Source organism: Phoenix dactylifera, chromosome 15, assembly GCF_051530095.1.
Source record: "Phoenix dactylifera cultivar Ajwa chromosome 15, Ajwa_hap1_PhDact_Kaust_v1.1, whole genome shotgun sequence".
NCBI classification, from domain to species: domain Eukaryota; kingdom Viridiplantae; phylum Streptophyta; class Magnoliopsida; order Arecales; family Arecaceae; genus Phoenix; species Phoenix dactylifera.
The window spans coordinates 13,123,425-13,148,715 of record NC_143204.1 but is presented as its reverse complement, the minus strand read 5'-3'; positions in this window follow the sequence as shown (position 1 = coordinate 13,148,715).

Genomic DNA, 25,291 nt, shown 5'->3' with positions numbered 1-25,291 from the left:
TCTGTAATTTAATTAATTATTTCATCTTATGATTTGCTGATCATGCAAGATTTGACTCTAAACACTTGTAATCATATTATCAAAGCATTAGAATCATTAATCTAAGCATCTAAATATTAGTATGCAGAAAAATCAGCAAGCTGAAAATTCTGCATACATAAATTTCAGCAAGCATAATCCCTTCAATTTCAGATCTAAAATGCCTTGAAAAATTTAATTCTAATCTTAATCTACATAACCTGGCTCTGATACCACTGTTAGAATCCCACATATGCCATGAAAATTTGAAATAATTTTCAGATTGCAGCAGAAAAACTATGCGGGATCCGTTCATCGCATGAACGTGTTTTAAAACCATTCGTTTGTAGATAGATTAGAATTAAATTATTTTAAACTATTTTAAAATTATTAGGAAGATTAGATCTTCATCTTGTGCGGGTAGATGGTCTCCGCAAATCTGATTCACGTGAATTTGTAGAAGGTTCGATGGAAGCCGCACACGCGTCCGGCCTCTACGGGTATCCACACGAGGTAATGATTCGATCGAAGCCTACGTATCTCTCCGGGGTGCTAGCTCCCTCACAGAGATGGCTTTTGATGGCTGAAGTCCTCCCTTTCAATCAACTCTCGAATGCCTAGGGAGGTGGAGGAAGAAGGACGGATCAAAGGGAACAAGAACAAAACACTTTCAGCCTTTTCCCTTTTCTTTTGTTGGAACCAAGAATGAAGAAGGAGGAGAGCCACCAAGGATTCTTCTTCCTCTTCTCTTGCTTGCAGATGAAAAGAGGAGGAAGGGGATGTTTTTGCTGCCGTGAACACCAAAAGAAGGATAAGAGGAGGGGCCGAACCCCTCCTCCTTTTATTTCTCCATAAGATAAGGATGAGCTCCTAATTTTTAGGAGCTCACCCTTATCTCCCCAATTCGGCAGCATGAAGGGGCTTACGCCCCTCCTTTTTCTTCATCGCAATTCCCAAGGGGAGGGGCGTGGGCCCTCCCTCAAGTCCAATTATATCTCCCATTTAATCAAATTAAAAGGTGATTTAATTTGGGTCCATTCCATGAGTCTAATCCTAGTCAAAATAGGATTTTTATGAACCCATTTCAATTTCCTCCAAATCCTAATCTAATTAGGATTTAATTGAACCATGACTCTATTGAACTCTTCAATCCTAATCCAATTAGGAGTCATAAAATTAATTAGATTAAATTTAAAATTAATTAGGACTTAAAATAATCCTAATCTAATTAGGACTTATTAAATTTCAGCCCTAAGACAATTAGGACTTTAGAAATCCTATTCCAAATAGGATTCTAATTTAATTTGAAATTCTAATCCAATTAGGACTCCAAGGATCCTACTCCAAGTAGGACTCATGATCAAGTCTAATTAATTAAATTTAATTAATTAAATTAAATTGCAATCCGATTGCAATTGTTCCTTCTTCCAACTACTAACTCTTAGCGGGTTATCCATTTATCAATCTAATTGATTATTTGTGATTCCTAATCACATTCAACCATCGGATCAGTCATTAACTCTAATGTGTGTGACCCCATAGGTTCCATTCTGACTGGTAGTGAGATATATTGCGATCTCTATCACAATATCATTGAAAACTCCTTTCAATGGGTTGAAACAATTTCAACTCAACTCATCAGGGTTTATCGACCATCAAGATGATCCCTGTGAGTCTCACCATCCACCAGTGACACCTAGCAGTATGTAGTGGCCACCCAGCAGAATAGAATGATGAACCTCTAGGTGCAGTTATCGTATGATACAGTCCTTCTATCGTGGATCCCTACAGACCGGAGGTCATGGATAACTCGTCAAACCCCGTCGTCTGTCATATGTCTAGATTTATTCGACTTGAGTTCGATAGTAGAAAACTCTTTCTCCACTGTATATTATTGCTCTGGCCAAGGTCTTAGAACTCTGTCTAATAAATCACATAGGATCACTCCTTTTCTATCAAGGTCGATAGATTCCATGTAAGTGCATACCCTACTCCTACAGTGAACCTACTGCAGCCAATCTACACAACAAGGACCCATATGACTAGAGACCATGTATATGTGCAGTCAAACTACAATAACCTCACTGTGAGTAGTCGAAGCACCGCAGGTCAAAGGACCAGTCACACTACTGCAACATCAAGTAAGTCACTGATGAGTGGATAGACATCCAAGTGACTTCTTGTATTGGTCACGCTCAGTACCCTTGTTCTCTAATAAGCACCTGCACTCTCACTTCAGTGTCCCTATACTGTGGACTCGAGTCTCGTCCATCCATAAGGAAAGCGATCTGTGCACTGATCGGATCGATCACCGTCCTCATAATGATCTATTGATCAGGAGCATTTAGAAATTAATCACCAATGATACATGGCTCAAATTCTCAACTCTTGAGAATATGTATCATCGTCTTATTAATTTCTTGGACGATTTATAGACACATAAACAATATGAATGAAAAGATGCCCATTTATTATTCAATAATAATAAAGTCAAGTACAAATTTATGTCCCAGAATAAATAATGTGTCTGCCAGATTGGCTTCTAGGGCATACATCTAATAGGTAGATCAATAGATTCCATCAAAACAGTCCCTAACAAATAGAAATATTTGCCACATGAAGTAAACCCCAAACCCTAACATCACATTATAGTCGAAAGCCCACAAAAAAGGAAAAAAAATAGATATTATCATCTAGGAGAACCAATGCCCGAAGAACAAATAAATAATACTGAAATCATCAACTTCACCAAGAAAATAAGACCAGAAATTATACTGAAATGAATCGCTTTTAAAGCCTGCAACGACCGATGACCTAGAACATAGGAGAAAAAAGAACAAGAAAAAAAACCCTAGAAATCGAAGAAATAAACGCAAGGATGAATCTGTATCAGATATGAGAAGAAGAGAGGAAAGATCAAGAGAAGAAAGAAGAAAAGATGGATCTTTCTTACCTCGGTAGAGCAAAGGATCCGACCTCGCACGCACGGAAGACTTCGAACAGAAGAGGGAGAGGGAAGGCGACGGGAGCTAAAGAAATCCCAAGACACGTCGAGCCGTCGCGGTCGCTGTCGACGGGGAGGCCGAAGTTGTCGGCGCGGGGGAGGAGAGGGCGGAGGCAGAGGTCCGAAGGAGAAGGCTCGGGAGGCGAAGAATTCGGAGGCAAAGGTTTGAAAAAGAGGGCTCGAGAGAGACACTGAGGGAGGGAATAGAGGCTAGAGCTTGAGCGGCGCAAAAAACCCTAACCCTAACTAGGGAGAAGTGAGAACTCAGAGAGATCTGTGGATGGGTGGAGACTGTTAGATGTATGCCCTAGAAGCCAATCTGGCTGACACATTGTTAATTCTAGGGACATAATTTTGTACTTGACTATTTATTATTGAATAAATAAAAAGGCATCTTTTCATTCATATTATTTATGTGTCTATGAATCGTCCAAGAAATTAATAAGATGATGATACATATTCTCAAGAGTTGAGAATTTGAGCCATGTATCATTGGTGATTAATTTCTAAATGCTCCTGATCAATGGATCATCATGAGGACGGTGATCGATCCGATCAGTGCACAGATCACTTTCCTTTTGGATGGACGAGACTTGAGTCCACAGTGTAGGGACACTGAAGTGATAGTGCAGGTGCTTGTTAGAGAACAAGGGTACTGAGCGTGACCAAGACAAGAAGTCACTTGGATGTCTATCCACTCGTCAGTGACTTGCTTGATGTTGCAGTAGTGTGACTGGTCCTTTGACCTGCGGTGCTTCGGCTACTCACAGTAAGGTTATTGTAGTTTGACTGCACACATACATGGTCTCTAGCCATATGGGTCCATGCAGTGTAGATTGGCTGCAGTAGGTTCACTATAGGAGTAGGGTATGCACCTACAAGGAATCTATCGACCTTGATAGAAGAGGAGTGATCCTATGTGATTTGTTAGACTGAGTTCTAAGACCTTGGCCAGGGCAGTAATATAAAGTGGAGAAAGAGTTTTCCACTATCGAACTCGAGTCGAATAAATTTTGACATATGACAGACGATGGGGTTTGACGAGTTGTCCATGACCTCCGTCCTGTAGGGATCCACGATAGTAGGACTGTATCACATGGTAACTGCACCTAGAGGTTCATCTTTTTATTCTACTGGGTAGCCACTACATGCTGCTAGGTGTCACTGGTGGATGGTGGGACTCACAGGGATTATCTCGATGATCGATAAACCCTAATGAGTTAAGTTGGAATCGTTCCAACCCATTGAAAGGAGTTTTCAATGATATAGTGATAGAGATCACAATATATCTCACTACCAGTCAGAGTAGAACCTATGGGGTCACACACACTAGAAGTATTGATCGATCTGATGGTTGAAAAGTGATTATGAATCACAAGTAATCAATTCGATTGATATTCAGTTGAAGAAGGAACAAAGGGAATTAATTAATTGATTGGACTTGAAACAAGAGTCCTACTTCGAGTAGGATTCCTAGAGTCCTAATTGGATTAGGACTAGGAATCCTAGTTGGAGTAGGACTGGGATTCCTACTTGGAATAGGATTCCTGCAATCCTAATGAGATTAGGAGTTTTAAATCAAAATTGGATTCCTACTTGGAGTAGGATTCCTAGAGTCCTAATCGGATTAGGACTTCGGATTCAAATAGAGTCCTAATTGGATTAGGACTAAAATTATATATGTCCTAATTTGGATTAGAATTTCTTAAGTCACAATTAATTATTAATCTAATGAATCAATAAGACTCTTAATTGGATTAGGATTGAAGAATTCAATTGAGTCAAAATTGATTTAAGTTCTAATTAGATTAGGACTTACCTAGATTGGATCCAAATTGGTTCACCCTTGGGCTAAGCCTAATTGGATTAGGGCTTGACCACATTAGGGCATTCCAATCCCTACCTAATATGGATTAGGGTTTACCATGAGGAAGGGGATAAGCCCCTCCCCTTTCCACGTGGAGAAGGGAGAAGAGACGGCGCCCCCTCTTAGGAAAGACATCAAGAACTCCTAAATGTTAGGAGCTCCACATGTCTATAAAAAGGGACTTGTAGGCGGCACCTAGGGCATAGAAGAAGTCCTCTTCCTCCTTGCCGTACGCCTCCCTCTCCTCTCCTCTTGGTTCAGCCGCAAGCAAGGAAGATAAAAGCCAAAGGTGTTGGCGGCATCCTCTTCCTCCCTTCTTCCTTCCAACGCAGGGAAAAGAAAGAAGGCTGCGTGGGGATTCTTCTTCTTCCTCTTCTTCATCCTTCTTCTTCCTCCTCTCAAGCACAATCAAGGGTTGATTGAAAGAGAGGAAATCAGCCATCAAAAGAAGTCTTTGCAAGGGAGCTAGCACCCCGGGAAGACAAGAGAGCTTTGATCAGATCACTGCTTCCTGTGGATACCCGTAGAGGCCGGACACTTGAACGGCTTCAAGCAAACCTTCATCCTAGACCACGAACTTCAGTTTGCGGTGATCATCTACCCGCACAAGGTGAAGATCTGATCTTCCTAAAGGTTTAAAAAGTTTTAATTCTTATCTAACTACGAACGATTCATGAAACAATGTTCATGCGATGAACGTCGATCCCGCTTATGCCGATTCCGCTGCCATCTGAATTTTTTTGAAATATCAGCGGCATGGGCGGGTTCCCAATAGTGGTATCAGAGCCTAGACTTCGTAGATTAAGGTAAGAATTAATTATCTAAAGGCTTATTAGATCTGAAAATTGAATGATCATGCATGCTGAAAATTTCTGCATGCAGATTTTTCAGGGGTGCTGATTTTTGCATGCTGATTTTTATGTGATAAAATGATGATTCTAATTGCGTTGTTAATGAGATTACAAAGTTTAGAATCATGATTAGCATGATCAGCAACCTATGTCATGATATAATCAGTTAGTTTTCAGATCTGAAAATTATAATTGTTGCATATGGTGATGATCATAGGATTCAAACCCTTTTGGTATCAAATGTAATGACCTGCGATGTGATCTGCAATGTCATGTAATTTTTCAGATGCTTGCATGCATCTTATTTGATGTTTTGAGAGGCCTGTGTGCCTCCTAAAAGGAGATGTAATTTATTTTTATTTTTATTTTACAATCTGGTTGTATTTGTGTGATGTGATGTACGTCAACGATCAAGTTGAAGACTAGGCATGAGATGAACAGGTGATCTAAGCGGTTGATGGCGATTGGATCAAGAGTTGATCAAGGATCGAATCAAGGAGGCTTGGAATCAATTCAAGAGTTGAAGACCAATTGATCGATTGACGTGCATGTGCTTATAATACGACCTAATTAGAATCCATGATCATCACCCATTTAAAGTTTAGCTTTAATTATTGCTGCGATTATAACTGCCTGCAATGTGCCGTTTGCATGTGATGTGAATGAAAGTCGGGTAGATAGGTTTACATGTGATGTAGCAAAACCAATTGAGACCTAAATTAAAATCTCCTCAATCAAGTCGAGAGTGAACCAACATGAGCGAGTCATATTAGATTAATTGATCTAATTGGTGTCTAGGAAAGCATGAAAGGTGGTTACTTAATTAGGACCTTACTCTCTGAGTAAGGGGAGCCTCCCACCTGCTTACCTGGCTAATTGTTCGATTACCTCTTATGAAGAACTCAAGTTGCAAACACTAAGACCTGATTAACCAATATTAAGTCAATAGGTCTTCTACTGTAGTAGAGCTGCTAAGGCCTTTCTGATGTTGATTTGTCTCGGCTGGACACAGTGGTCAAGTTGCATCGGAGGGCTGGACCTCTCTATAGACATGAGATGTTGTAGGGTAAAGGTGGGGTTGGGCACCAATAACTGTTAGGTGAGGACCTAATGACGACTTTATTCCTACGGTTATACGGTGGGTCTGACTTAATTAAGAAATGGGACCAATAACTGTTAGGTGAGGTTTTCATGGCTTAGAGACCAAGTTGCACTGCAACATGCTTGAGAAGCATTGTACAAGAGTTGTACATTCATCAATCTATGTGTCACCAATAACTGTTAGGTGAGGTGGCATATAAATCGGTGGGACCGCAGTACCCACTAGAAACCCTAGTCGTGTGGGATTTCCGTTTTCCTACCAGAAAAGTGTGAGGAATTCGAGAAAATAGTGGGAGTTACATTTGTTCTAAAAGACCTTAGAACAGATTAGGATCAAGTACAAAAGTCTAACTAGAATCTTTACTCTCTGAGGATTATAAAGTCAGCTTCTAGACTCTTAACTCATATCCTATAGAACAACCGTTTGACCAAACCCAATTATAAAGATTGGCTCGGCAATTTTCAAAAATAGTTTTGAATTGTGAGAAATTCGGGTATATGCTAGACCATGGAATCCCCATGTTACCAATCCGTCCGATCACTGATCAGCATAAGACGCTTGTTAAGTGGACGAACAATGACAATAAAGTTAGGTGCTGCACAATGGCATCCATGTCCAATGCATTACAATGCCAGCATGAGAACATGAAGACTGCCAGGGACATATTAAATGACCTGCAAGAGTTGTATGGTGATCAGAGTCACGCAGCTCGGTTTGAAGTGTCCAAGAGGCTCTTCAAAGCCAAGATGCACGATGGATAGTCTGTCCATGATCATGGTTTGACCATGATAAAGGACTTAGAGAAGCTTGAGAAGCTTGGCATGACCATGCACAAGGAATTGCAAATGGATTTGATCCCGCAATCTCTTCCAGCTTCATATGAATAGTTTATAGTAAACTACCATATGAACAAGGTTGTATGCACTAAAATAGAATTGTTAAATAAATTGGTAACTAACTTAGGGACCTTGAAGAAGTTCAAGGGGCATCGTTTTCGCTGTCAAGTTGGTTTCTACTTTCAAGAGAGAGTCTATTTGGAAGAAGAAGAAGCCTGCGAAGAAGCAGAAGACTAAGAAAACACCAAGTAAGGAAGTTCCAAGAAAAAGGCCAATTGCAAGGAAAAGTGTTTCCATTGCATCATGGACGGCCATTGGAAGAGGAACTGTCCTACATATATGGGAAGCATAAAGAACATGAAGGGTGACAGACCTTCAGAAGGTATGTCAGATATGCTCAGGATACTTAGGGACTGTTACCTATTGCTAGCAGAAATTTGATTTCTGTATTTTATTTAGCATAGAAAGATTTTTTATTTGAAAAAATAAATTGATTCAACATGGTTTTATGATTGACAGTCTCTATCACATACATATGGATGTATCTGTGAATATACCTGAGCAAACAGTGAATACCATAGGATCTAATAGATCCAAAAATGAGATAAATCTAAAGTATTTGTGGCACCTCAGGCTTGGCCATATAGGAGAAGACAGAATAAACAAATTGGAGAAACATGAGCTTTTGGGCTCATTGACTTCCGAGTCATATTTGATTTGTGAATTCTGCCTTCAAGAAAAGATGGCCAAATTATCCTTTGTAGGACACAGGGAGGTCCACTGAAATACTTACCCTAGTACACACTGATGTGTGTGGCCCATTCGATGTGCAGGCTAGGGGTTGTAATTTTTACTTCATTTACCGATGCTTACTCATGGTATGGATATGTGTATGAGACACAAATATGAAACTTTTGAAAGGTTCAAAAAGCTTAGATATGAAGTAGAAAAATAAGCACAAAAACTCATTAAGGTTCTTCGATCAGATCGAGGAAGTGAATACCTTAATGGAGAGTTCCGTGATTATCTCAAGGAGAATGGTATAGTTTCATAATGGACTCCTCCTGGTACACCTCAGCTCAATGGAATGTCAGAGAGGAGGAATCGGACTCTATTGATATGGTCCAGCCCATGATGAGCTTCACTGATTTACCCTTGTTTCTTTAGATAGATGCCCTATTTTCAGCTATTTACTTGTTGAATAGAATTACCTCTAAAAGTCCGTTCCTACCACACCATATGAGATATGACATGGTAAGAAGCCGAGTCTTGGTCATCTCAAGATTTGGGGATGTCCGGCCCACGTCAAGCGACAACAGGCGGACAAGTTAGAGGATAGGACAATTAATGCTCGTTTTATTGAATATCCTGAAAGAGTTATTAGGATACAATTTTTTATCCCAAAGGATCACAAAGTGTTTGTGAGACGCCATGCTATCTTCATGAAAACAGTTTATCCTTGATAGAGGCAGTGGGAGGAAAATTGAGCTTGAAGAGAAAGTCTCTGAAAAGCAATGAGTCATGGATCCTATTGAACCCATTCATACAGAGCCAGTACACGATGTCCCTCGACCACCTCGTAGATCTAGTAGGGTCTCCCATCCTCCCGATAGATACTTAGGTATAATAGAAGAGAATACCGAGGAAATGTTCCTAGTGGGAGATAGGGATCACATACAGGATCCCAAAACCTACAACGAGGCGATATCTGATATCGATTCCGAGAAATGGTTAGAAGCTATGAAGTCAGAGTTAGACTCCATGCATTCCAACCAAGTCTGGACCTTAGTAGACCCATCAGAAGATATTGTACCTATTGGATGCAAATGGATCTACAAAAGGAAGATAGGTTCGGATGGAGAGGTAGAGACCTATAAGGCAAGGCTTGTGGCGAAAGGGTATAGTCAGCGCGAAGGCGTTGACTATCAGGAGACCTTTTCACCTGTAGCCATGCTAAAATCCATCCGAACATTGCTTGCCATTACAGCATTTCATGATTATAAAATCTGGCAGATGGATGTGAAAACTGCTTTCCTGAATGGATATCTTGATGAAGATATCTATATGGAACAGCCTTTGGGTTTCACTTCTAGTGATGGAGATCACAAGGTCTGCAAGCTGCAAAGGTCCATCTATGGACTAAAGCAAGCGTCTCGGAGTTGGAACACTCGTTTCGATGACGCAATCAAAACGTTTGATTTCATCAAAAACGAAGAGGAACCATGTGTTTACAAAAAGGGTTAGTGGGAGTACTGTTGTATTTCTCGTACTGTACGTGGACGACATCCTCCTGATAGGGAATGATATTCCCATGCTAACCTCGGTCAAGGTCAGGTTGTCAAAAAGGTTCTCCATGAAAGACCTTGGGGAAGCATCCTATATTTTGGAAATAAAGGTCTATAGAGATAGATCTAAAAGGATGCTTGGCCTATCACAGAAGATGTACATAGAGGAAGTGCTAAAAAGGTTCAGCATGGAAAACTCTAAAAGGGGTCTTTTACCCCTAAGGCATGGAATTAATCTCTCCAAGAAGATGTGCCCCAACACATCTGAAGAGATTCAATGCATGAGCAAGATCCCCTATGCATCAGCAATAGGGAGCCTCATGTATGCCATGCTATGTACATGACTTGATATAGTACATGCTGTGAATGTCACGAGCATATGTCAATCAGATCCAGGCAAGAAGCACTGGATAGCTGTGAAGAACAGTCTTAAGTACTTGAGAAGAACTAAGGACATATTCTTGGTCTTTGGGAGAAGATCAGAGTTGAAGGTAGAAGGATGCACATATATTGATGATAGAAAGTCTACATCAGAATATGTGCAATGGTGGTTCAGTAAATTGGAAGAGTTCCAAACAACCGATCATTATAGATTCTACCTTAGAAGCTGAATGTTAAGCCGTATCTAAGGGTGCAGTGGAAATCTTCTGGTTAAAAGTTCATTGCAGAGATAGGTGTAATGTCATTAGATGCCATAACACTTTACTGCGATAACATTGGCACCATAGCACTAGCTATGGAGCCAAGGTCTCATCAGAAGTCCAAGCACATAGAGCGGCGCTTCCACTTCATACGCGACTATGTTGAGAAGAAATATGTAGAGGTGCAGAGAGTAGACTCCGCGGATAACGTGGCAGACCCGTTCACTAAGCAGCTAAGTCAGCAAAAGACTGAAGCCCACCTTGAGAAGATGGGGCTTAGATATATGACTGATTGGCTTTAGTGCAAGTGGGAGATTGTTAGATGTATGCCCTAGAAGCCAATCTGGCTGACACATTGTTAATTCTAGGAACATAATTTTGTACTTGACTATTTATTATTGAATAAATAAAAGGCATCTTTTCATTCATATTATTTATGTGTCTATGAATCGTCCAAAAAATTAATAAGATGATGATACATATTCTCAAGAGTTGAGAATTCGAGCCATGTATCATTGGTGATTAATTTCTAAATGCTCCTGATCAATGGATCATCACGAGGACGGTGATCGATCCGATCAGTGCACAAATCACTTTCCTTCTAGATGGACGAGACTTGAGTCCACAGTGTAGGGACACTGAAGTGATAGTGCAGGTGCTTGTTAGAGAACAAGAGTACTGAGCGTGACCAAGATAAGAAGTCACTTGGATGTCTATCCACTCATCAGTGACTTGCTTGATGTTGCAGTAGTATGACTGGTCCTTTGACCTGCGGTGCTTCGGCTACTCACAGTGAGGTTATTGTAGTTTGACTGCACACATACATGGTCTCTAGCCATATGGGTCCATGCAGTGTAAATTGGCTGCAGTAGGTTCACTGTAGGAGTAGGGTATGCACCTACAAGGAATCTATCGACCTTGATAGAAGAGGAGTAATCCTATGTGATTTGTTAGACTGAGTTCTAAGACCTTGGCCAGGGCAGTAATATAAAGTGGAGAAAGAGTTTTTCACTATCGAACTCGAGTCGAATAAATTTTGACATATGACAGACGATGGGGTTTGACGAGTAGTCCATGACCTCCGTCCTGTAGGGATCCACGATAGTAGGACTGTATCACATGGTAATTGCACCTAGAGGTTCATCTTTCTATTCTACTGGGTAGCCACTACATGCTGCTAGGTGTCACTGGTGGATGGTGGGACTCATAGGGATTATCTCGATGATCGATAAACCCTAATGAGTTGAGTTGGAATCGTTCCAACCCATTGAAAGGAGTTTTCAATGATATAGTGATAGAGATCACAATATATCTCACTACCAGTCAGAGTAGAACCTATGGGGTCACACACACTAGAAGTATTGACCGATCCGATGGTTGAAAAGTGATTATGAATCACAAGTAATCAATTCGATTGATATTCAGTTGAAGAAGGAACAAAGGGAATTAATTAATTGATTGGACTTGAAACAAGAGTCCTACTTTGAGTAGGATTCCTAGAGTCCTAATTGGATTAGGACTGGGAATCCTAGTTGGAGTAGGACTGGGATTCCTACTTGGAATAGGATTCCTGCAATCCTAATGAGATTAGGAATTTTAAATCAAAATTGGATTCCTACTTGGAGTAGGATTCCTAGAGTCCTAATCGGATTAGGACTTCGGATTCAAATAGAGTCCTAATTGGATTAGGACTAAAATTATATATGTCCTAATTTGGATTAGGATTTCTTAAGTCACAATTAATTATTAATCTAATGAATCAATAAGACTCCTAATTGGATTAGGATTGAAGAATTCAATTGAGTCAAAATTGATTTAAGTTCTAATTAGATTAGGACTTACCTAGATTGGATCCAAATTGGTTCACCCTTGGGCTAAGCCTAATTGGATTAGGGCTTGACCACATTAGGGCATTCCAATCCCTACCTAATATGGATTAGGGTTTACCATGAGGAAGGGGATAAGCCCCTCCCCTTTCCACGTGGAGAAGGGAGAAGAGACGGCGCCCCCTCTTAGGAAAGACATCAAAAACTCCTAAATGTTAGGAGCTCCACATATCTATAAAACGGGACTTGTGGGCGGCACCTAGGGCATAGAAGAAGTCCTCTTCCTCCTTGCCGTACGCCTCCCTCTCCTCTCCTCTTGGTTCAGCCGCAAGCAAGGAAGATAAAAGCCAAAGGTGTTGGCGGCATCCTCTTCCTTCCTTCTTCCTTCCAACGCAGGGAAAAGAAAGAAGGCTGCGTGGGGATTCTTCTTCTTCCTCTTCTTCATCCTTCTTCTTCCTCCTCTCAAGAACAATCAAGGGTTGATTGAAAGAGAGAAAATCAGCCATCAAAAGAAGTCTTTGCAAGGGAGCTAGCACCCCGGAAAGACAAGAGAGCTTTAATCGGATCACTGCTTCGTGTGGATACCCGTAGAGGCCGGACACTTGAACGGCTTCAAGCAAACCTTCATCCTAGACCACGAACTTCAGTTTGCGGTGATCTTTCTAAAGGTTTAAAAAGTTTTAATTCTTATCTAACTACGAACGATTCATGAAACAACGTTCATGCGATGAACGTCGATCCCGCTTATGCCGATTCCGCTGCCATCTGAATTTTTTTGAAATATCAGCGGCATGGGCGGGTTCCCAACAGAGACTTGGAGTAGGTGAGCAGCTGAGTGGACGGTGGATCCATGGACCGTGCATGGGTGGACGGTGGATGGGCACTGAAAGCCTGAAAGCCTGAAATTGGGCCGAGGCGGGAGTTGGGCCGAGCCAAAGATAACGGGCTGAGGCGGGGAGTTGAGCTGGCCCTGGACTTTATGGGTTGTGGCCCTTATCTATCAGCCCAACAGTTAAACGGGTTAAACAGGTTAAACGGGTTAGACATTCTAAAACCCGTATCCGACCTAATTAATAAACAGGTTAAATGGATCAACCTGTTTACGACCCGAACCTGTTTCAGCCAGACCCAAACCTGTTTATGGCGGGTCGAACACGGGTCGGGTTAGTGGTTCGGGTCATATTTTGCCACCCCTAATGCTGAACTAACAAAAGGGAGCAATAGAAGTGATAATAAGTACTTTGCACATCAAGGAAGTGGAGATTGAGAAATAGAAACGGAAGAAAGCCAAGGGTCGGGAGAGGATGGAGATGCAATTCGGATAGGACCTCATGGACAGAGCAAGCAATACACGCCTCACGAATCATCCTCCAAGCCCAAGAACATCTCTTACACTTCTATATTCCTTTCTAGTGCTCCACGGATACTCTGGATCGAGAGTTATTTTTTTCTTGTCTTTTTAGAATGAAGGGGAATATAAGAAGTGAGTTCTTCTCTTACCATCAACATGCCCCGATAAAAATGAAACTTCTAAATTTTCTCCATTCACTTTGAGTTTGAGATTGGCATATGACATTACCATTTGCAAACGTGCAGATTGAAATAAGGGCCAGTATTGAGACTATTGGGAAAAATGGCTTCTCACAAGTGTAGATCAATAAAGAGAACAAACAACAAAACAAGAACACAAGAGATTTGTACGTGGTTCCCTCAATTAAGGTACGTCCACGGGACCGAGGTCCAATTTCACTAACTTTGCAGGATTACAAAGTGTTTACAAGAGACACAAATGTCTCACAAAATGACAAGGAATTTGTAGGCCAAAATGAAGCTTTTGACAAAGGAGGAAGTAGCTACACAAAAGCTCCAAAACAAAAGAGTGAAAGGTTGCTGGAAAAACTGAAGAGAATAGGCACCAAGCTCTTCAAGTCACCGAAGAGACACAAAAATGCAGTCCAATTAACAGTTTGAAATTTCAGCATACTAATCTGAATTTTTCCACTCCTATTAGCCCTTTGGAATTCCAAAAACCAGCTTCCAAAGAAGCACCAATATTCCCCCAAGTTTGCCTTGAAACAAGTAGTCAAAGAAGCTTTAATTACCCAAGCAAACATTGAATAACCAAGTGTCTTTCCAACAAATTTAAAGACAACATATCTCACAACTTCCAAGCATAATTAAATGCATAAGGAGGGATGCCCAACAATTCTCCTCCTCTCGACTTATGAGGAGAAATCAACCATTCCTGCCGAAGTTCTACACTTATCATGCTTGTCTTTAGACAAGGCTTTAGTCATCATGTCTGAACTATTATCATCTGTGTGAATCTTCTCAAGTTGCAATGCCTTTGAATTCAACACATCACGAATCCAATGGTATCTAATATCAATATGTTTTGACCTTGAATGAAAAGTAGCATTCTTGCTCAAATAAATAGCACTTTGACTATCACAAAAGAGAACATACTTCTCTTGCTTCAAGCCCAATTCTTGTAAGAATTGTTTCAACCAAAGTACCTCCTTGCATGCTTCCGTAATGGCAATGAGTTCAGCCTCTGTAGTTGATAAGGCAACACACTTTTGTAATTTAGATTGCCATGAAACAGCTCCCCCTGCAAAAGTCATCAAGTAACCTGAAGTGAACTTCCTAGAATCAATGTCACCCGCCATGTCGGCATCTGTGAACCCATCAAGCATTAGTTTGCCCTTCCCATAGCATAAACAAACATTAGAAGTCCCTCTGAGATACCTTAGGATCCACTTAACCGCTGCCCAATGTTCTTTGCCGGGGTTAGAAAGAAATCGACTAACAACTCCAACGGCATGTGCTATGTTGGGCCTAGTACAAACCATAGTGTACATCAACGAACCAACAGCTGAAGCATAAGGAATTTTCATCATCTCCCTATTGTCTTCTTCATTAGAAGAACATTGCTTTGAGCTAAGCTTAAAGTGTGCAGCAAGTGGATATCCAACGGGCTTTGCTTTGTCCATGTTGAACCTTTCAAGCACCTTCTTGACATAATTTTCTTGAGATAACCAAATCAGCCCCTGTTTGCGATCACGAATGATTTTCATTCCAAGAATTTGTTTTGCGGGTCCCAAATCTTTCATGGCAAAGACTTGCCCAACTCTATCTTCAAGTGGTTGATCTTGGAGGAATCTTGGCCCACAATTAACATGTCATCAACATAGAGCAAAAGAACAATGAAGTTCCCATCCGAAAACTTTTTCACAAATACACAATGGTCTCAAGTTGTTCTTGAGAAACCATGCTTCACCATAAAGGAATCAAACTTCTTGTACCATTGCTTTGGAGCTTGCTTCAAACCATACAAACTTTTCTTCAATTTGCAAACTAAATTCTTCTTACCCTTCACCTTAAAACCTTCTGGTTGCTCCATGTATATTTCTTCTTCCAAATCACCATGAAGAAATATCGTTTTCACATCAAGTTGCTCAACTTCTAGATTCATACTTGCAGTCATTCCAAGTACAACCCGAATAGATGCCATCTTCACAACGGGTGAGAAAATTTCATCGAAATCAATACTCTTTTTCTGTCCAAAACCTTTAACAACTAGCCATGCCTTGTACCTTGGACTTTGTCACCATTTTTCAGCCAAAAGACCCATTTATTCTTCAATATTTTCTTTCCGTTTGGCGGCTTCACCAACTCATAGGTTTTGTTCTCGAGCAAAGATGTCATTTCTTCTTGCATTGCCTTTAGCCAAGCATCTTTGTTTGCATCCTCAATGGCTTTTTGATAGCTTTCAGGCTCACCTTGATCACCAACCATGACATATTCATTAGTGGAATACTTCTTGGAAAGTTTTCGCTATCTAGTTGACCTTCTCAAAGTGGGTGGTGTTGGAGTTTCTTGACTTGATGGCTTCCTCACATCAACATCATTTGTATTTTCATTACCAACCCCGTTGTTATGGACTTCCTCATGAGGTTACTGCAAGTCTTCCACATTTTCACCATGCACCGAAGATGGAGGAATAGGTTCCAAGTGCACAAGATCATTGGTACTTGACTTATGTTGCACATCTTTGTCAAAATCCTCCATGATTTGATCTTCGAGGAAGACAACATCACGACTTCTAATAATTTTCTTGTCCACCGGATCCCACAATCTATAGCCAAAATCATCATGCCCGTAGCCAAGAAAAATGCATTGCTTTGACTGGTTGTCAAGCTTGGATCTTTCATCCTTGGGGATATGCACAAAAGCCCTACAACCAAAAACTTTCAAGTGAGCATAAGAAACATCTTTACCACTCCAAATTCTTTCAGGGACATCACCAAGCAAAGGATACGAAGGGGACATATTGATCAAGTCCACCACTGTCCGCAAAGTTTCTCCCCAAAATGGTTTAGGTAGCTTTGCATGCGAAAGCATACGCCTAATCTGTTCAACAATGGTGCGATTCATCCTTTCGGCGATGTCATTTTATTGAGGGGTTTTCTTCACTGTCTTTTGATGTTTGATGCCTTGAGCACTACAATAAGCATCAAATGGCCTAAGGTATTCACCTCCATTGTCCGTCCGAATGCACTTTAATTTTCTCCCCATCTCTCTTTCAACCTTGGCTTGAAAATGCTTAAACACATATAGAACTTGATCTTTAATTTTAAGTGTATAAGCCCAAACTTTTCTTGAATAATCATCAATAAAAGTAACAAAGTGCACCACCATGTGATTTAGTTTTCAACGGGCCACAAACATCCGAATGCACCAAATCCAAAACTTGTTCTTTTCTAGAACTTAAGTTTCTTTGAAATAAAACTCTATGTTGCTTACCATTTAAGTAATGAACACAAGTCTTTAAAGATATACCTTTCAAGCCGGGTAGGAGCTCTTTCTTGGCCAGAACTTGCAGCCCCTTTTCACTCATGTGGCTAAGCCTTTTATGCCACAATTCGATGGAAGAATCATTTTCAAGAGTGTTGACAACATCCGGACAGATTTTGCCTTGCATCCAATAAAGAGTTGAAATCTTTTTACCTCTAACCACTGCTAGAAAACTCTTGGACAACTTCCATTTACCATCATCAAATTGGTTGTTGTAGCCTTCATCATCTAATTTTTCGGTAGAAATTAGATTAAGACGAATATCTAGTACATGTCTCACATCTTTGAGCAATAATTTGCAACCAACATTTGTTTTCAAGCAAATATTACCCATTCCAACAATTTGAGAAACAGCTTCATTCCCCATCCGAACATGCCCAAAGTCACATGTGGTGTAGGAATTGAAGAAATCAGCACATGAGGTAACATGGAATGAAACACCGGAGTCAACCACCCAATTAGAGTCTTGACAAGTGAAATCAACACAATTGTCATCACAAACAACCAACATCTCATCGCCGGAAGTCACCACCGTGGCATCTTCTTTCTTTCTTTCTTCACTTTTCTTACTATTTTTGGCTTTAAACTTCCAACATTCTTTCTTCATATGCCCTTTCTTGTGACAATAGTAGCACTCAATATCTTTCTTCGATTTCGAATCTTCCTTAGAGCTATCACAACTTTGATCTCGAATGTGAGGCGTTCTACTTTTACCTCTTCCAGGCCTATTAACAACAAGTGCCTCCGAGTTAGAAAAATTGGATGATTTTCTTCTAACCTCTTCATTAAGCAAACTACTAGTCACTTGGCTCATAGTGACTTTGCCATTGGGCGTTGAGTTACTAATTGTCACAACCAAGGTCTTCCAACTTTCGGGCAACGAACTAAGGAGCAACAAAGCTTGAAGCTCATCATCAAATGAGATACTCATGGTGGCAAGTTGATTCACAATATCTTTCATCTGATTCAAGTACTCCGCAATAAATCCACTTTCCTTATACTTCAATTTCACCAATTTCCGAAACAAGAAAGCTTTGTTAGTTGCCGTTGTTCTTTCATACAAGCCTTGAAGCTTCGTCCAAAGACTATGAGCCGAAGTCTTGGTAGAGACATGGTGGAAGATACTATCATCAATCCATTGGCGAATGACACCAACAGCTTTGCGGTTAAGCTTGGCCCACTCCTCATCTTTCATCTCTTCAGGCTTCTTCTCATCACCTTCAACGGGTCTATACAAGTCTTTGCAAAAGAGAAGATCCTCCATCTTGATTTTCCAAGTTGACCAATTGCTTCCATTAAAGCTAACCATGCGGCCCACGTTGTTCTCCATGATTTACACGATCTCTACAAAGCTAGCTCTAATACCAGTTGTTGGGAAAAATGGCTCCTCACAAGTGTAGATCAATAAAGAGAACAAAAAACAAAACAAGAACACAAGAGATTTTTACGTGGTTCCCTCAATTGAGGTACGTCCACGGGACCGAGATCCAATTTCACTAACTTTGCAGGATTACAAAGTGTTTATAAGAGACACAAATATCTCACAAAATGACAAGGGATTTGTAGGCCAAAATGAAGCTTTTGACAAAGGAGGAAGTAGCTACACAAAAGCTCCAAAACAAAAGAGCGAAAGGTTGCTGGAAAACTGAAGAGAATAGGCACCAAGCTCTTCAAGTCATCGAAGAGACACAAAAATGCAGTCCAATTAACAGCTTTAAATTTCAGCACACTAATCTGAATTTTTCCACTCCTATTAGCCCTTTGGAATCCCCAAAACTAGCTTCCAAAGAAGCACCAATGTTCCCCAAGTTTGCCTTGAAACAAGTAGTCAAAGAAGCTTTAATTACTCAAGCAAACATTGAATAACCAAGCGTCTTCCCGACAAATTTGAAGACAACATATCTTACAACTTCCAAGCATTATTAAATGCATAAGGAATGAAACTTTTAAATTTTCTCCATTCACTTTGAGTTTGAGATTGGCATATGACATTACCATTTGCAAACGTGCAGACTGAAATAAGGGCCAGTATTGAGACTACAGAGTCTACTGGGTGTAAGTAGAGACATTTCCAAGATGCAAGAAGTGGTGCAATTTGGGCCATGAAAACCAAGTTCAGCTAGGAATTAGAGGAGATAGAATCATGTAATTTGATGTCTTTAGATAAGGTTTTCCCATTTGAGGGTTGGCGATGGGTGGGGAAGGTGTAACAATCCATGATCTCACCTAAAAAGGTTAGCCAGAAGATATTTTTTTGGGTTCCTTAGTCCAGTATAAGTACCCAAGATCTTCTCGGCGAATAAACAATATGGGACTAAATACATGTCCGCACGGGTCCTCACATACTCCTTCCGTTCAAGCCCTGACATCCTCATCAGGCTCAAAATTCAAATCCGTTCAAATCTAATCACAACCACCACGATCGGCTCGTTGTCAACCTCCATGAACCCATGATGTAGGGTCTCCTAATTCACATAGGTTATGAGCCGAGTTCGTTCTGTATCATTTGTAACAACCCAAGACCTTACTCAAAAAAGCTAGTCCGAAGGTAATTTTTTGAGGTTCTTTAGTTCTATATAAGTACACAAAATCTCATTGACGAATAACCGATGTGAGCCTAGACACACGTCTGCACGGGTTCTCACAAATGGCAAGAGTGGCCATTATTCCTCTGTGATAGTTGGAAAGCCTAGAGCCTGGAGATCAATTGAAGGAGTTTTCAGATGGCCATAGTTCATCATATAACCCAGAGGATTGTGAGCATCATAAGGAGGCTCGGCCTTTTGAGGAGAAGGATGCGAGGACTTGGGCAGGTTACAGGGGAAAAGGCACTACAAATAAGAGTGACGGAAAGTCTCTGAGGATGAACAACAAAACTTTACAGAAGCTATAGTGTCTTCAGATGAAGAGTTTGATGATGCATGCACGAGAAGGTCTATTCTCTGACAGAAAAGTTCCATGGGCAAGGATTCTCCATGGAATTTGTTACCAAGGAGTGAAGGTTGAGATGGGAGCTTGCCAATGATTTCAAGATATCTCTCTTTATTTATTCTATTTTCAAGAATTTAGAGGATGGGAATTGGGTTTTATCTCATGGGCCGTGGGTGATAGCTGCCCACGCTTTGGCTATTGAACCGGTGGAAACCAAATTTCAGAGCAAGGATTACTCCCATCAATAAGGTGCTGTCTGGTTTCGTTTTCCTAGATTGCCATTAGAACAATGAGAGGAGGAGTATGTTATGGAGAATTGCTGCTTCAGATGGGATGCCGCTTTTGATTAGAGGTGGTTTTGCTAAAGCTTGTATGCAACTTGATCTTTCTCAACCATTAAGGCCAGGTGTGGATATCGTTACCAAAGAAAAATGGAGGTAGCAACAATTCCAATATAAAAATCTGCTTGTTCTTTATTATTGTTGCCATTAAGGATCGGCCTGTCCCAAGTGCTGGATAGAAGAGATACTGAAGTGCTCAGCGGCCAGCTGCTCATGCAGGGCTGCAAATCATAGTGGAAGGTTGCAACCAAGGTCCTGATCTATGATCGAGTTTTGACCTAAAACACAACAAAGACGAAAAAGTTTTTTTGTTAGTATGTGTCTGGCATGGGATTCTCCGATGTCTAAGTCAGGACGATACTTAAGAAACAGAAAAAGTTCTTATTGGTTTGTCATGGCATGCGAGCACTTACCTAAAAGGTCTTCCGAAAAGTGGATTGCATAGGCAAAGGTGAGCGCCTATTGCCTAAAAATTCGAGCACGTAGGTCAACTGGGACTGGCAGGCCTCCACATGTTCAAAAATCAAGCACGGGTGTTTTGCACGCATATTGTGTTCTGCCCATTTAACTAATGTGATTTCAGAAGCTACTCGAAATTATGGCCGAGGTGTCGCTGACTATAAGGATTTTTTAAAATTCGAAGTCAACCACATGATTTAGATTTGTCACATCATGAACTTTGGTTGTCGATTTATGGCGGGCTATGGTTGGCCAGCCTTTCATGTGAGTTGTGGTCAGTCTTGAAACACATTGGTTATTTGTGGGGTAGCATTGGTCATTGAGTGCTCTTTTGTGCCAAGGAGGAAGCAAAAGTTGCTGTTCATGAGGGTAAGAAGTTATTAGGCCCTCGGATAGTTGCTTCTCGGGTTATTACGGAGGGTGGCTTGGTGAGGAAAATGACGGTTCAACCAACCACAAGTCCATTCGACCGGGGTCTCGGTGCCGGTTCATGTCTACATGCCGACTCTGGTTTGGAAACAAAGGAGCATGAATGACAGACTGAGAGTTCAGGTGGAATTTTGCAGGCCATGGGTTCTTGGTTTCGTGCGTTGATGGGAGACCAAGTTGAAATGGAAGCGGAATTTTTGCAACCGATAGACACCGCGGGTTGCCACACGTGGAGCCATCTGTAAATATTGGCAGAGTTAAAAAAAAGAGTTTTTTTTATAAAAATACTCTCATAAATATCGAATTTTGCATCAATATCCTCTCAAAATTGATATTTATATATATTCTCTCAAAATTAATATTTATATATATATCCTTGTTATACTAAGAGCATTTGTCCAAAAAAATATTTTATGAGGGTTTAGTAATAAATATAAATTTTAAGAGGGTTTTTATGCAAATTTAAATTTTTAGAAGTATATTCATGAAAAAAAATCTTAAAAAAAAAAAAGAAAAAAAAATAGAGAAAGCACTCCTCATATAGGTCATCGAGTGCGGGGTACGCCAGTTCCCCTCCCGTGCTCGAATCTAAGGTGCTCGACTTAGTCGAGCCCTCATTCCATGAGGCCTCAAAAATTGGACGTCTAAATTCGGCTTGTTAGGGAACATGGTCAAGCCCGATGAGTGGAGGTTGAGCCAGTTAATTCCTATTGATTCCGAGAATATGGAACAAGTTGAGGTCGGTTTCATTCGGCCGATTATTAGCCTTGTGATGGAAAAGGAGTGAGGGTTATTAGCCAATCTGGCTCGCTTGAAGCAGGCTAGAGCCAAAGAGTGGACCCGCGAGGAACTGATCTTGGATCAGAACCCAGTGGCTCTGGAGCATGCTATGGAGGCAAGTCTATGTGGGAAGCAGTGCTCTCATATAGTCCACTCGGTATTGGAAATGGCGGAGGTTCAGGTCCATTCTAACCCCCTTTCTTCCGAACCGGAGTCCATGTTAGTGCTCGTGGGAACTGCAGCAACAATGTTGTTACTGTTTCTCTAGCAATGTTAGTTCTGTTAATTGGGGATTTTAATGTGATTGCAGCGGCATAGAGGAGAAAGGGGCCAAAGCTTTCCATTTAACCACGGAGGTAAGAGAAATTCAAAACTTTATTATAGATGATGGTTTCATTGATCTCGAATTTATAGGGGACCCTCTTATATGGTGCAACAACCAGCAAGGATTGCAAGGGTGTGGGAATGCTTGGACAGAGCACTATATCTTGCAAGAATAGGTTCAGATCACTGCCTGAATCTTACTGTAGATTCAAGATGTTGTTCGACGTCGACCAGCCCCTTTACGTTACGAGAGGTTTTGGCTCACTTGAGATGGGATAGGTCAGGATAGTCTTAGAGCATGGAAGGATTTGCTAAGTTGTCGCCAGCAGCTTGAGTGCAGAAGCTTCTTGTTGCAGCGAGAAGATCATTGCGAAATTGGAATAGAAGGGAGGTTGGAAACTAGTTCAAAAAAAACTGGAACATTGGAGATGGAGATTGCGGCCAGCCTTGCAGGCAGAGGACATTTGGGGAGGTGGCTTCTGTTGTCGCCAAAACTGGGCTGAGTCAGAGCACAGCTTGGATGACCTTGGGGTCGGCTGGAGACGAGTTGAGCAAGCTGAACGAGGCACGGAGAATGGATCTCCTCCGTGTAAATCCACTTGCTAGAGAGTTTTCAGTGGAGAACTTTCGATGCCTAAGTTAGAATCGAGAGGCAATAGTATGGAAGAGAGAAAATTTCAGTAGAGTGAGGGCTCTGTAAGAAAGCTTGTGTGCATATTGCATGCCTCAGGTCTTCCGAGCTTTTTTTCTTTTATAGGGGAGCCAATTTTGTCGTTATCTAGGCCAACATAGCATGCAATGATGGCCAAGCAATGACCATTCAAACGACTGAGGCATGAGTGCCAGTCTGCATGGATGGTGCACGGTGCAGGCTTGGTGTTGCCATGACTGTAGGTTGCTAGGACTGTCGGTTGTTAGGATTGTCGGTCCTTCTTGACTTGTGCTGATTAGCTCCTTAGTCGGGGCTGAGATAACTCACTTTGGTTGGTCCGCTGCTCAACTGGGGCTAAGATTGTTCTCTTCGGCTTACACCCGAGATCAAAAAAAAAGATCTGGCTGAGGTCGAGGCATCCAATATTTTCTTCATCACTTACCTTCGACTTTTGAGACCAAACTGCATTCTAGTTCGGGTGATAAAAGTCGAGCAGTCACCTCAATTGAGCATGAGACCTTTGTCAAGGGCGTTAAATGCGTCAGATGCTCTTCCAGAAGCATCATCGGATCTGTGCTATCCAAGATGTCATTAGTGCAGGGCGATTCTAAGGCACTATCAATAGTGATCCATTAGATCGCCCATGTCGTACTCCCAGCTGATGCATGGCTCAATCTGCTCGGGTGATTGAGGCCGTTCATGCCCCTATATAAGGGTGTCCCGAACCATCAGCTTTATCTTTTGCTGCATGTGCCCCTCCGCCCGAGTGCCCAAGCGTCGATGACTCCGGGTGGTGTTCCAACGAAGTCTTTTGCTTCCGACATCGGCGTTCTCCATCTCTAGCTCCAGCGTCCTTTGTTTTCTCCATTTTCGGTAGGCTTTCGCTCCTTGGCTGCTCGTCTCTTTTCTCATCTTCTCCTTTGCTATCTTGTCTTTTTTTCCTTCATCTTCATCTTCTTCATTATGAGCGACCGTGAGGTTAGCACCCCAGAGGGGAGTCGATCATCGGACTATTCTTCCCAGGCTCGGCAGCAATCACCTTTGGCTGAGTCTGAAGCCCAACCGGGCCTAGACCACGAGGTGTCCATCCTCACATAGGAAGAGATGGACCTCGTTCGAGCCTAGCATTTTATCCCTCTCGAGTTCGTCTTCGAGCTCGCCGATCCTAGTAACCGGGTTACTTGACCCCATCCTTCTTTGCTCGGCTTGTATGAGGAAAAGCTAAGGATCAAGCTGAGGCTGCCTCTCCATCCTTTCTTCGTTCAGCTAATGAGGACCTATATCTTTGTCCTACCAAACTGGTGTTGAACTCTTGGCGAGTCCTTGTCGGTTTCCTGTCTCTGTCTTCTCTAGGGCATCCTGGCCTTGACTTCTCTTTTTCGGGGGTGCTTCTCTCTATAGAAGCATCCTCGGGACCATGGCTGGTGGTACTTTTCTCCTAAAAAAGGTCGCCAGCTGATTCAAGGTGTCCCCCTTTCTTTCATGAGTGAAAAGGTAGGATTTTCTTTGCCCGCTCCGAACAATCGTGGGAGCTCGAGATTACATGGAGGGCATCCCAAACCGACCTGAGTTGGCCCCCAAGGTTGTTTAGCGACTATCGAAGTGCCTTGGAAAAGCTTCTAGAATCTCGATCCAAGACTCCTGCCTTGCAGAAGCTACTATCCGAAGAGACTATTATTAACAGCGGTTTGAGTCTGGCCGACCCCTTGGGTAAGCTCCTCCTGAGCTTTTCCTCTGTCACCTTGTCGTATCCCATTTGACTTCATCCTCAATTTTATAGTTATCGTAGCTATGAAGTTCGATCCCTCACAGATTCGTGAGAGAAGGAAGGCAAAGAAGAGGTCGACCGTGGCCGAGGAGGACAAAGCTCCCCAGAGAGGAAGCCAAAGGGGGGAATCTTCTTCGGCTGTCGCCGCCAAAGTTGTCGCGGAGGTTGGGGCCCCTCAGAAGAAAAGACCAAGGGGCGAGTCCACTTCAGCTGTTGCCGCTAAAGTCATCGTCAAGGTTCCCCCCCCCCCCCAGCTCTAGCTCCCGTGGTCCACAGTCTGACTTGGTATGGTCTGAGCTCGTCCATTCGCCAGGAGCGCT